Here is a 14,267-nt window from a genome sequence, read left to right on the forward strand (position 1 = left end):
GTCTCCCTGGTAACACAAGGGGTTAAGACACAGCAGTATGAGGCTGTCTGCAGCAACTGCAGTGCAGATTCAATCCCCAACCAGGCTGGATGACCCACATGGCGCAGCAGACCTCTCCTGTCTCTCCCGCTGCTCCCCTCAGCAGTGTGTTTCAGTACATTTGCCTGTTCTGCTCCTCGCTAGGTAGGTCTCTGGGGAATCCTCTTAACCCTATATCTCTGGCCTGCACCCCAGCTTTTGTTTGCATAAATAAATAAATCTTTAAAAAAATTCTGTGCAATAGGTATTACTTTTATCCCCAATTTGCACATGCAGAAATTAAGACATAAGGAAAGTAAAAGGCTTTCCTGTGTCACCTTGCTGAAAGTGACAAAGGCTATCACTGACTCTGACTCCAGGCTGTGCTTCCCCTTCTCAGCCGCCTGTCTGCCAACTCTCACAGAATCTCAGACCCTCTTTGGCAAATTCTTCACCCTTCATATCAAGGTGGAATCACTAGACCAACTGGGAGTCAGGAACTACAGTCCGTGAATTGAACATGTTTTTCACATTGTAAATGGTTGGGAAAAAATCAAAAGAAAAGTAACGTTTTGTGATACACAAAAATTTTATGAAATTCAAGTTGCTCTGTCCATAAATAAATTTTCTTGATGCATAGTTTCACACATCTGTTTACATATTGTCCATGGCTGCCTTCACATCACAGTAGCAGAGTTGAGCAGATGTCATGGAGAGTATCTGGCCCACAGAGCTGAAAGTATCCTCTGGACAACAGAAAAGCTGAGTTTTGGGCCAGGCTTGAGCATCGGAGGCAGAACCTACACTTTAACAAGGCGACCCATCCATCTGTGCATTAAAGTTCGAGCAGTACTGGTCAGGGGCAGGCCAAATCAGGGAGATTTGAAGAAAAATTAAGGGATTCTGGGTCTAACATTCCAGCTCCAACATTTCCTAGTCTCTGTAGCCCTGAGTGTGATATTGAACTTGATGCTCGGGTTTCTCATCTAGAAAGTGCATCCAGTAACATCTACCTTTAAGGATTTATTGGAGGAATTAGGATACAGTCTACAGTGGACCTATCACAGAACCAGCCACATAGCAAACATTTAATAAATTGAAACTGAATGGCATCATGAATCCTGGACATTAGTGGCATGTGACTTCTTGATTAAGTGTGGGCCATCTTGGCTTCATGGAAACTGAGGAACACTGGCAAAACTTTTCAGTGTGTTTGATCAAAAATAAAGGCCGGGCCTTCCCTGTGGCGCAGTGGTTGATCGCTGGGTTGCGAAGCTACCCAAAGCCTCCGCGGCGCCAGTTCAATCCCTGGCTGCTCCCTGGCCACTGGAGGAGGGCCCCACATGTCGTGCAGACCTCTCCTGCCGCCCACTCTTCCCCTCAGCAGTGTACTTCGGTCCTTCTGACTGCTCTGCTCCCTGCTCTGGCTCTGGTGAATTCTCTCACCCTCCCGCGCTTCTGACTGTACCCAGTGCTTGTGTGAATAAATAAAATAAATAAATGAATAAATCTTTAAAAAAAAAAAAAGTGAAGGCCATTTCAGTGTGTGCTGTAGACTAAATATTATGTCACCCCCTCCTCCAAATTCATATGTTGAAACCTAATCCTCAGTGTAATGACATTTGGAGGTGGAACATTTGGGAGATGAATAGCTCATAGGAGTGGAGAATTCATGAAGGGGATGAGATTAGTGCCCTATAAAAGAGGCCCCAGAGAGCTTCCTTATCCCTTACCCCCATGGAGGCCATCTATGAACCACAAACCATTTCTCACCAGACACTAATACTACCAGCACCTTGATTTTGGACTTTCTGGTCTCCAGAACTGTGAGAAGTAACTTTTGTTGTTTATAAGCTACTTGTCTTTGCTAATTTTGTTATAGCACACTGAACAGGCTAAGACTGTGAGTTGGATTAAAAGTAACAATCTAATAATAATGTAAAGTTGTCAAAGAATGAGTAAAGAACTACCTGTCTACTCCTCATTCACCAAATTTCCCCCACCTGAGCCACCTGCAGGTTCCGCCCCACCCCAGGCTCTGGGATAACCATGTCCTTAGTCAATGCTCAGATGACTCAACATCAGGGCTACCCCACTCAGACACCTGCTCATATTATGTGTCTCACATTCAGAAACTGGATACCTGCTCTAACCTTCATACATTCACTCAATGAATACTTAGTTGAGTTTCTCCTATGTGCCAAACTGACAGTCACCTGAAGACATCACAGCAATGAGCAAGACAGACAGACTTCCCAGGAACAAGCTCCCCCTCCCACCCCAGCAAGTAGGTCCTTTTACCTGAGTAACAAACAGCCTTGCTAAAATGCCAAATGCTCAACTTCCTCCAAGGCTAAGTCCCAGACTTGCTGTCCCCAGTTGTTCTAGGAATGGGGTCCCCTGGCACCTAGTCTAGTTTGCGGGGTCTCTACAAATGGCTGCTCCTAGGCTCCAAGTCTTTTCCCCCTTTAGATTTCATTGATGCTGACCTTCTCAAATGTCTGTCCCATTCACCCAAGGATGCTCAGGACCCACTTACTCCACACATACATGAAGTCTTGTCTCTGACTGAGCAGCCTTTTGGGTGCTATAGTAATAACCCTTCATTCTTTACCACAGCTGGTACCACTAGCCCGCATGGAAATGAGCACAAGTTAATTGAATCAATGGAAACTATAAAAGGAACTCCAGCTTTGTTCATTCACCTTTTTTGATCATGGGATAGTCCTTATGTTTGGTGACTCATGCTGAGATGCCTTAGTGTGCTCTTCCCTGGTAGTCAGTTTCCCCTGATTCATTGATCACATGCTTTTTGCCGCAGGGAATAAGTAATTTGCTGGATCATCTTTCATATTTTCTGAACTATTTCTCAGAGGTTGCATAGGTTACCTGGCAAAGGTCAAATGAAAGTATGATATCAATAAGTTTTCTATCAAATGAAATTAATTTTTTAATTAAAAGAAATAAGTGAATTAAGTATGCCTCTGATGTTGCTGCTATGGCATGTTCAGATCACATGGAAATATAAATTTTGTTCCCTAACAGCAAATGCAGCTGGAAAGATAGTTAACTTCCCCAGGACTTTTTCAGGTTGATTTTCAAGAATTACGAGGAACTGCAGCCCCAAGTTGAGGTGCGGTTTTATTAACAAAAAGAATACTTACACTAATAATACCCAACACGAGAATGCTTCCGTTCCAGATGAAGGACCACACTCAGGCATGCAGAGAAATAGTTGTTCAATTTATCTTACACTTGATTTTGCTCACCTTGTTTAAGATTGACTTAATGAAGCATCATGGTTAATAGGCAGACTTTGGAAACAATCTCCTATAGACATCTTGTCTGTTTCTAGGTCTGTGACCTTGACCCTAAATTATTTTATATGTTTAATGTGCTAGTAATACCTACTTGAGAAGATTAAATATGATAAGGCAAATAAAACATTTAGCTCAATAGTGAGCCTGCAGTGAGTGTGCCATAAATGGTGTGAACCATATGAATATGGGACACTGTGTGTCAGGAGACAGAAAACCACATTCTCCATTTGATTGACAACTTAATCATATTTAATGGCAATCTTGAGCAAACCTCCTACTATCTTATAGAGGAAGATTCTCTATCTGCAAAACAAAAATATAACGGATTTGCAATCTGGGATGTGCCTGGCAAGATTTTCCCTTTCCTGTCCACTACTGTCAAGGAGACATGACATGAAAATCCTATTCAGTTGCCTCTCCCTGGGTGCCGGTATCTCCTTTTACAGGCAGAGTAGCCATAAGCTGTTTCTTAAACTCTTAGGTCCAACAAGGACTCTACAGATGCCCTTGGTGGGACTTTTCATCACCTGCTAACCCTGGCAGAGAGGTGAGCAGGGCTTAGGGAGAGTGGCAAAGATAGGAAAATTGTTTCTATTTTAAAGGTAGAGCCAAGGATGAGTCACAGCCATGGAAATTTCAGGTTATTCAGAGCCCAACTTATCTTATTAGTCACTCATACACCAGGTTATGGCAATGAAGTGTGCTTTGTCATGTATTATATTTTTGAGTATGGTAAGGGCCAGTTACTATTTATTATTTTTCCTTAATCCTTACAATAACTCTTTAAGGTAGGTATCAGTATTATTTCCTTTCATATAATCTCCTCTTAATGATAACTATCAAGTACAAATTTCAAAATACCCCAAAGAGGTACACAAAAATAGTTAAATGGAAAGACATACAAATTCTTGAACAAAAAGTTTCAACATCATGAATATATAGTCTTCCTGAGTGATTTATATATTCAATGCACTAACTACCCTGCCAAAAAAAAAATAATAACACACAAAACGTATCAGTTATGTTAGAGACAAAGGACTAGATAAATGTGTTCTAAATTTCATATGAAAAAATAAGCAAGGTTGGCACAGCCCGCTTGGCACACACCTCTCCTGCCTTGCCCGCTGCTCCCCTCAGCAGTGTATTTCATCAGTCTGCCTGTTCTGTTTCCTGCTCTGTCTCTGGTGAATCCTCTCACCATCCCGCGCATCTGGCCTGTACCCTGGCTCTTGTGTAAATAAATAAATAAATCTTTAAAAAAATAAGCAACGTTAGGAAAATTCTTATATTGATGCTATATTAGCTATTAAAGCATAATATAAAATCCTAATTATTAAAGCAATGTTTTCTTTGCATAAAAACAGACAATAAAATCTGTAAAACAGGGTAAAAGTTCAACAATGTATCAAAATACGCACGGAAGTATAGGCTATATAAGTTCAATTGGAGATTGGTTTATTATTCAGTAATGGTATAATTACAGCAAGTCAGTGGGCATCTGGGAAGATAAAGTAAAATAGAATTAGATCCCTACATCACAGCTTAGTAAAATAAAGTATAGATAAATATTTAAATGTGAAATGTAAAGTCACACAATATTCAGAAGAAAATTGGGAGACTTTCCTTTCAGAGTAGGAAAGAATTTTTAAATATGATTAAAAATCAAGAAGATATAAAACAAATTTTAAAAATTTCTCTTGGAAAATTAAACACTTATTGAAAGACAAGAGTAGATCTATGTGTGTATATATACATACATACACTTGCACATACACAGATATATTTGCATATATGTGTGTATATTTGCAATTCATATAATAAAAGATTATATTAATATACAACACACATTAAACAATACCCAATACAATAAGAAGCCATTTTCACCTAACGGTTTAACAGATTTCCTTGAGAAAACGCGTTCCTGGGCATTGCTGTTAAGTTTGTGAAGGGACAATCGCCATTTTCAAATACAAAGCTCTGCTTAGCCAGCAATTCCCCATAGGAGAGCCCAACTCACAGAGAATTTTCCGGGGGGGCACCCACACTGCAGCAGTGCCTCCCAGAGCAAAGGACTGGAGGCTGGCAAAATGTCTATCTATAGTTAAATAATGTTATAGCTATAAATGGAAGCTGTATAGACATTTAAAAAACAGCAAAGCAGGTGGCATGTACTGATATGGGACAGCTCCAAGAGATTTTAAGTGAAAAAATATGTAAGCCTGAGGAAAGAGTTTTTAAGGAGTTGAGTAACTTGCCTAAATTAACCTCTATTAAGTAGGACATTGGTACTAGAATGAAACTCTTTCTGAGTACAAAGCCCTGCAGAAATTGATACTGGACACTGCTGTTCTGTTACTGTGGAAAATCAGGGTGTAAGTGTTGGGGCGGGGAGGGAAGGGAAGCTGACTCCAAGACTTTGATCTTACTTAACAGTTGTTTGTTGAGGATTTATTAAAGCTTTCTCCTTGGCATCTATCAGACAAACCCCAGACAAGCAAGGAAGGGAAGGGTATTTGTTCTTCTGTGGGTCAATGGATTGGAGTTGAATCTGAGAAAGCTAGTACAAGGAAACATGAAGATTTCCGCCCCCCAAACCCTCTACTTTTTGGAAAACATGATGTACCCTGAAGTAAGCCAGATACTTATGGCAAAATCTTGTCCAGTCTCAAGGGAAACACGCTCAGCAAACTAGAACATTTCCAGTTGTTGAGAGATATGTGCTAACACCACAATTCAGTTCACCAAAGGCCACAGAGGCAGCATGCTTATTAGTTAAAACAGCTTGGGCAAGGAAAGTGGGCAAAGGATAATTACCTAAGTTAGCATTTGACCTGGAAAAGAAAGGTTAGCATTTCTTCTCTTGGAAACACTTTCAGGAAATCTCAAACTGGAATGTTTGATTTAGAACTGTAGGGAAATTTTTATCCCTGAACCCCATGGTGCTTGACACATACAAATTTCTTGACCCTTGGATGTTTCCCCCCCAAAAGTGTTTATTTTCCATAGATGGGTAAGTTAGATTTCATTCAGGTTCTGAAGATTTTACACAACAATCTGAAGGCCTAATCTTGGCCTAATCTTGAACTTCTAAATTCTCGTTCCCTCGGTTGTTTTAGACTTTATTGCTTTTAGCAAGCAGAAGAAACACTTTGACAAAAAAGCATTCGTATTTCTTAGAAATACTCTGGGGATTTTGATTGCTGTTGTTTGTGAATTTATCTTCATTGTAATTTATTTGGAAGTTTCCATGGTAGCAAGGTACAGAATGTGGTCTTTTGGGCAGTCAGGAAACCTGGGTTTTATTTCTGGTTTGCCATTAACCTGTTATGTCCTTGGGCATATGAGTTCATCTCACTGAAATTCAGTTTCTTCACGTGTAAACTGAAGACATTTATATTGAATCAGACAAATTCTTATGAAGAAATGTAATACGTGAAGCTCTGAAAGCAAAGCCACTCTGGTGCAATTGAACAAGAGACCGTGGAGGCTCATTCTTCCTTACCTCATTCAAGGTCATCTGAATGACGTTGAGAATGACCTTCATTTCATCTCCAAGAGACTTTAGGATTCCTGTGCTATGTATGAACAGGACTTCTTGGCTACATCTACCACAGGAGACCCACTGAATGAGCTCTCTTGTACAGGAAGGTAGTGTTTGCACAGCATGGAGGAAAGGCTGTGTGGACCACTGGGAGACAGGTTAACATAAGATGCCTCCTTAAGAGGCTGGCAATCAGCCCTGAGGCCAGTAACCACCAGAAGTCTTGGTTCCCAGAAGGCTGCCTAGCTTTGGTTAGTGAGGTTTCCAGGAGTGAAGTGGCTAGCAAAAAGAATGGTTACAGTGGCAGCAGTGGCCGTCAGCACAGCTCACCGGCCAGTGTTCCTGGGCAATATCACACTGAACCCACCTGGGTTTTCAATGGCAGCAATGGCACTGGCTCCTAGCAGAAGCTTCTCTCAGGTTCTCCTCAAATTTACAGTGTAGATGCCATCACTTTTCCTTTTGCAGATGTGCAATTCTATTTGGAAGTCAAGGTCGGTGTCACCAAAGTGGGCTCCTGTTGCAAGGAATTTGAGGTCATTGTCCTTCTTCATTTGCAGGGCACCAAGGGCTAAGGACATTGTGAAATTTCCCTTTAAGTTATGATGGGTACACAGAATGTGAAATGCAAGTCCTATCTGGTCACCTCTCCCTGAGTGCTGTTATCTCCTTCCACAGGCAGGGCAAAGACTGTTTCTTGAACGCTTATGTCCAAGTAGGATATGACAGATACCCTCTCTGGGTGGCAGGATGGCACAATTTTATTTTTTTTAGGTAAATTATAACATATATAAGACATCAAGTCACTGGCATATGACTAAATGACCTCGATACAAATACATTCAGTGACTTCAGAATAAGGGTATATGAACTAAAATTGGCTTATGGTGCTATTTTAAAAAACGAATCAAAAAATTAAAATATCTTATCAAAAATAATATTATCGTGGATACTTAAAATTTACTGAGAGTAGATCTCAGGTGCTCTCAACACATACACTCATATTGGTGACTTTGTGAACTGATGGTTGTGTTAATTAGTTCATTTTGCAACACATACCTATATCAAATCGTCACATTTTATACCCTAAATAGATGTTTTATTTGCCAATTATACCTCAATACAGTTGGAGAAAATGGCTTATTAAGAGATCTAAACTATTGCCCCAAAAAGTAGATAAAAGAAATCATCAGTCTTCAACTCTTTTTTTATTTTATCGAGTGCTAACTTTCAATACTTTCCTGTAAATCTGTATTTATAAAAATAGTTTACTGTATTTAAAAAAATGTAAATGTATAAAGGAATTCTTGAACTTCCCTCAAAATAATGGATAACAACCATGAAATCATTCTTGTACCTTTTAGTAAATGACATTGCTATGTGGTAAGCACTGTTCTAAACACATCACATGTGCTTATTATTTATTTAATTCTCCTAATAACTCTAGATTCTATTCCTATGTCCAATTCTCAAATGAAGAACTAAAGGCAAATAAGTGAAGTAACTGGACCGAGGTTATTTAGCTAGTAAGGGCAGCGCTGACTTTTGAACATAGCGGTGTGATTCAGACCCTATATTCAGATTTCTCTATTAAATATAATCCACTGTAATACTAAATCAAATGCAATTTTCTGAAATTTTTTTGTGGGGTGGGTTTAACAGAGGTTTTATTTGTACTAAAGCGCACCGTAGTAGCCACAAAGCAGGTGAGGAGACAAGGTTCACAACTTTGGTTCAAGGTCTCTGGTTCAAGGTCAGTGTGTGTGGGAAGGCTGATTAAGTCCCAAAAAGCATCTGTCACTATGAGTGTCTTCCAACCCCACTGGCCTAAGACAGCAGAACCCACAGATGGATCAGAGAAGGTGCAGAAATGATAATATGCTGCAGAAGCATCAAGGAGACACTGGCACCTACAATGATTATTGGGTTTCTTTGCAAGTTTGGAAGCATTTTCAGACCTTGGTGGTAGCAGCATAAGAGACTTTACATTCTTAGTATCTGGCTGAGAAGTAGAAAGCTTTAAGGACTCTCCTAGTTTCCAAAACAGTGCTAGTTGCCATCTTCACAATCTCTTCCAGCCTCGTCAAACCATATACAATTTTCTTGATGAAACTATAGAAGGCTGGGCCTCCTCAGTGTTGCAGTGTGTTGAGCATGGCGCTGTGGATCTGTCCATAGCCTCTGCAGCGTGGGTTCAATTCCTGGGCAGCCAGGGAGATACGCACAAGGCGTGACAGACCTCTCCTGTCTCACCCGCTGCTCCCCTCAGCAGTGCTTTCAGCCTGTCTGCCTGCTCTCCTCCCTGCACTGTCTCTGGTGAATCATCTCACCCTCCCGCACCTCTGGCCTGTACCCCAGCTCTTGTAAAAATAAATAAATCTTAAAAAAAAAGAAACTATAGAAGGATAAAATGTTGGAGTTGAAATCAGTCTCAGGAACGAGTGCATCCCTATCTCTCATATTATAAATAAGCGCAATGAATCCAATTTAAGAAAGGAAACTTACCTCTTGGTTCAGCCGAAAGTTCCATTTTCCATAAAGTTTTTCTAAATGACTTCCATTAGCATTTTCCCTTAAAGACTTATTTTTTTTTTTAATGCTAAAGGAACTATTAACTAGGAAATCATCAGACAAATAGGAATGTTATGTCCCTGAGTAAAAGATCACTAGCTGAGGAGGTCATTTACATTTTCTTATGGTGAATTTTCTTTTTAAATAATTTGATTTCATTTTAGAAAGTCTCTTTGAAAATCTAGCAGCATCCAAAGTTCTGATGGACAATTCAGTTATTATAAAGAAAACTACTGTAGGTAGGGAGTAAAGCATAGCTGGTTATGTATCTCTGAGCAATTAGAGTTAAAATGTCCAGAGCCAAGAGTTTTTCAGCCATCTAAACAGAAAAATAATTTTCCTGATGGTCAAAATCAGGGATATATATATATGAATTCAGTCATTTCTTTAAAAAAAAATTGTAATCTCAAACCCCACTTTTGCTCAGATTTGTCTGTTTTACATGACTGAGAACCACCAAAGTATGACTGTTTGATTCAACCAGAGAGGCCAAGAATTGACCACAAAAGCAAGAATCAAGGTATGTCTTCTTAAGGGAAGACATTCAGCAGAGCTGAATGTAACAAGTTGAGGTTTTTTGAGGTGCTTCTATAAGATACCAAGAAAGTCACCTGTTTCAGAAGAAGACTATATTACATTCTAGAGACCAAGCATGATGCCTATCTAGATGTTTCCTCTAGAGGGTTGAACCCATCTGAAGGCAGATTTGGCAGATTTATTTCAAGATTTTGGCAGTCCCAAGACATTTAAACTATGGCAATTGTAAAATTTTCTCCTAGATTTCTAAATGGTGTCTGTTGAAACCTGATATCAACAAAGCTATAGCCTCAGGACTTTCTGAGACCAAGACCAGTTCAGAAAATAAGAACCTTTTCCCCTTAGTAATATATAACAAACCAAAGATTAATATTTTTTAAAGATGTATTTATTTATGCATACAAGAACTTGGGTACAGGCCAAAGGTGCGGGGGGTGAGAGGATTCACCAGAGACAGAGTGAGGAGCAGAACAGGCGGATATACTGAAATACACTGCTGAGGGGAGCAGCAGGCAAGACAGGAGAAGTCTGCTGCACCATGTGGGTTGCTCCCTGGCCAGCCCAGGATCGAACATGTGCTGCAGAGGCTGCAGATAGCTTTACAATGCTGTGCTTAACCCCTTGTGCCACCAGGGTGGCCCCCAAAGATTAATATTTTTGCATATAACAAACTCATTTATAAATGAATTAAGAAACACTAAACTTGAAACCATTCATATGGGAAAATGGTCAACTGTGATTGAGAGAATAATAAATGGGCATAAACATATGTAGTAAACACACCTGGTAGAGGCTCAGAGCTTCTCTGCCAGGCTGATGTTTACTCACACAAATGAGAAGGAAGAAAATGACTAGTACCTCTCAGGACACACAGTCTTATTTAGAACCAGATTATTATCTTTCATGACTTAAGTTTTACCTGGGGAAAATTGTAAATGTTTGGGGACTTAAACTTTTGAAAAGGCCCAGACTCTTCTTTCTTGGTCTTCTCTTAATTCCCTAATTTATATAAAAAGGTCAAAGAATAGGATGAAACTAACAGACCCAGTCAACTGAACTGAAAGAATTGAACTCAATGGAAAGAACAAGCGCAATAAGCTTAATCAACGTGTTTGGACTCCCCAAATGCCAGTTCCCCGAAGCTTATGACAATATCCTTTTTACTATTTAAAAACTTCTAACACAGTGACTAAACATCCATGGAAAGAGGAGCAAATGATGGAGGGAAATGATACAATTATTACTGCCTGTGTCTTCACAAACTTAGAAATGCAGCTAGATGAGGTCCCTTTTCATTCATTCATAAGCACAAATTTGTACTTATCAAGTGCCTACTTGTGCCAGGAAAAAGTGAGAGGCAAGAATACTGCTCTTATAGAGTTTCATTCCAGTGGAGAAGAATAGGCAATAAACAACTCAATGAATCATTTCTAAATCTGCATAATGCTACAAAGCATATTTGGGGGCATATCCATAAATGGATGGATTATGACCTTGCCAAGTGATACCGGAATTGTCAGGCCTAGTCTCCCAGCCAGGAACAGATCCCAGGCTGCCGGGCAGCGCTGAGTCCCGGCCACTAGACTCCCATGGGTTGGTGTCTCACGAAGCCTCAGCAGGAACTTCGCAGACAAGCGAGAAGAGGCAGGTTTGTTTATAGAAAGAAAAAGTTTATTGAGGAGGAAAAGAGCAGAAATAAAGTGGGACTCCCAGGCCAGGGAACCAGGCCTGGGAGGGGCAAGGAAGCCAAAGTGGAGTCGTGTCTCAGGGAATATATACCTTCTTTCCCTCATTATTCTAAAGCTCCACCAGTTTCTTTGTGATTGGTTAGTTCTCGGCTGTCTCACTTAATTTGCTACTGAGTGGGGGATCTTCACATTCCTTATCTAACAGCTTTCTCTTTCCCCATTTGTTATATCATTATCTTTATGGCCCAGTCTTCTGGATGAGCATCCCTGCATTGAAGTTAAACTGCTGCCCTTCTAAGTTGTCCATAAATTAAACCACTCTCCATTTCTCCAATCTCCGCCTCCCTTTACCACCTGAAGAAACCAGGACCAGCGTTAACAATGTTGTCCTTGGTCCTGAGATGTTTGTTTTTCCTAGTGAAATGGGTTACATTCCCTTGGTTGTCCTTATCTCTGAAGCCTCCCTAAATTCTTCAGAGGTCCCCTCCTGCACTGTCCCTAAAACTGCCTAATTTCTAGCTTGCCCTGTGTCTCACAAGGATCTGGCACCATCCAAGCCTTTAATATTGAGGCTTGATCTATGTCTCCAGGACTCATTTACCCAGCCTCATCTCTATATGGGGGACCTTTCCTGTAAGGTCTCAACAGGTTGCTGCCTCCTGCTTTCCAAAAACAATGAAAACTCAGCCACTTCACCAAAGATAAACTTGCACCACTTAGAATATTTCCATGCACTTTTGTCCTGTTTTTCTCATTTAGCTTCAATACCACATCACAGTCTATCATTTCATGAATATTTTATTCAATGGATAGGAACCCAAATTTAGCTTCCACTGAGCTTCTGGTTCAATTGGAAATGCAAATAACCCAAGCAGGTTATTTGTATTTTATTGTGCTGAGGAAAATGCTACCCTAAAATCTACTATCTTGGTGTATTGATTATTTGGAGCTGAAGGTACTTGAAAAACAGTAAACACAAGAAGAGACTTCCTCTGAACTTATCTACCTCAAGACAGATCCTCTAAACTGAACTCAATAGTCATCAACCCACTTTCCAGGTGTTTCATCAACTGGGAAAGGTTGATTCACCACAGGAGAGAAGACTAAGACCTTCACATCACCTTCGGACAAACTCTGTCATACACTATCATCTCTCCCATGCATTATTCTAAGGCCCTTTCATCTGTCCTAAAAATCACTTTCTCTCCCCTAAATTGCCTATATTCACTTCCATTTCCCTATTAAGACTTAAATCTTTACATAAGCTGTCAATCTCACCACTTTTTTGAGCTTTCGTTTTTTCCCTGTGATGCCCCCATGTGTGTAATATTAAAAATTTATAAATTCCCCTTGTGAACTTGCTGTTATCTCTGTATTTCACAGACCCAGTTCCTGAACCTAGGAGGGTAGAGGGAGAGTCTTTCCTTCCCTGTAGAGTGAAGAAGAAAGAGGAATGCACTTATTTCAATAAATGTAGGCTATTTTCATGAGTAGGGGAGGTGTGCACATATATTACACTGATGCTGTTTCCCCACCTACTGGGTTGTTATCAAATCCATGGATTCTTAGACTCATGGAAATTTAGCATCTTCTCCTCCAGCCTGCTGAGGCCCTTGGAATTTCTACCAGTAAGCGCTAGGAAGGACTGGTTTCAATAGGAATAGTTCCCAAGAATGATAACATAGAACTACATTGTAATCTGTTTTTGAAAAGGAACACAAATTAGATTAGTGAGTGCCAGAAATACGGTCCCTACGAGAATGAAAGTTGAAATCCCCTTTTGTGGAGATGAGGGAGGAGGAAAGGAAGCAGGATAGTAAGCACCTCACACTGAGATCAGGGAATTGAGGGACAAATGGAGAGAAAGGAAGAGCATTAAAGGCAAATTTTCATAGTGGCATGCACTCCTCCAAATATCAGCTATAACAGTGTGGTATCCATAGAAAGGGGAGGTGCCGGGTTCCCTGCCCCACTCAAGGAAGGGTGGAATTGAGCAGTGAGGAGATGCAGAGAGATAGAAAGGATGAAGCAAGAGAGATGGAGGAAGAGCAAAGGAGGGACATAGATCAGAGAGAGATGTGAAGAAGTTGTGCTTGCTTTTCAGCCTTGGACTTGTACCAGGGACTTGGGGGACATGGAAGAAGACACTTGAAAGTGACAGAGACATGGGTGAGAGGCCCTTGGGAGGCTGACAATGGCAGCCTTTATCTTAACTTTGATTTTGCTCTTTTCTTTCCAGAGTTGTCTGGTCCCTTCTGCCTCTTACCTGTGAGTCCCCACCAGAAGGATCCCTAGTCTTAGAACAGTCTTTTGGGTCTTAGTGGTCCTGCTTTGGGCCAACCCTATTTGGCTGGGCATTTACCTACAAAGGGATGGGTAACTTTGGGTATTTCATGTGGAAACTTTTAAACTATATTCTTTCTGTTCTCTTCTCTCTACCAATTGTATTAAAGTTCCTATCCATTGAAGGTCTTATGCACTAGACAATGTTTTGTCTTGATGTGGCAGATAACATAAGCCATTTAGAACAGGCAGCTTTGGGGAGCTTGGGGGGGAGTCTCTCATTCTGCCCACTAGGACTAGTTTTTTCAG

This window comes from Talpa occidentalis, unplaced genomic scaffold (assembly GCF_014898055.3).
Source record: "Talpa occidentalis isolate TD23 unplaced genomic scaffold, MPIMG_talOcc4v2.1 talOcc4.2, whole genome shotgun sequence".
NCBI classification, from domain to species: domain Eukaryota; kingdom Metazoa; phylum Chordata; class Mammalia; order Eulipotyphla; family Talpidae; genus Talpa; species Talpa occidentalis.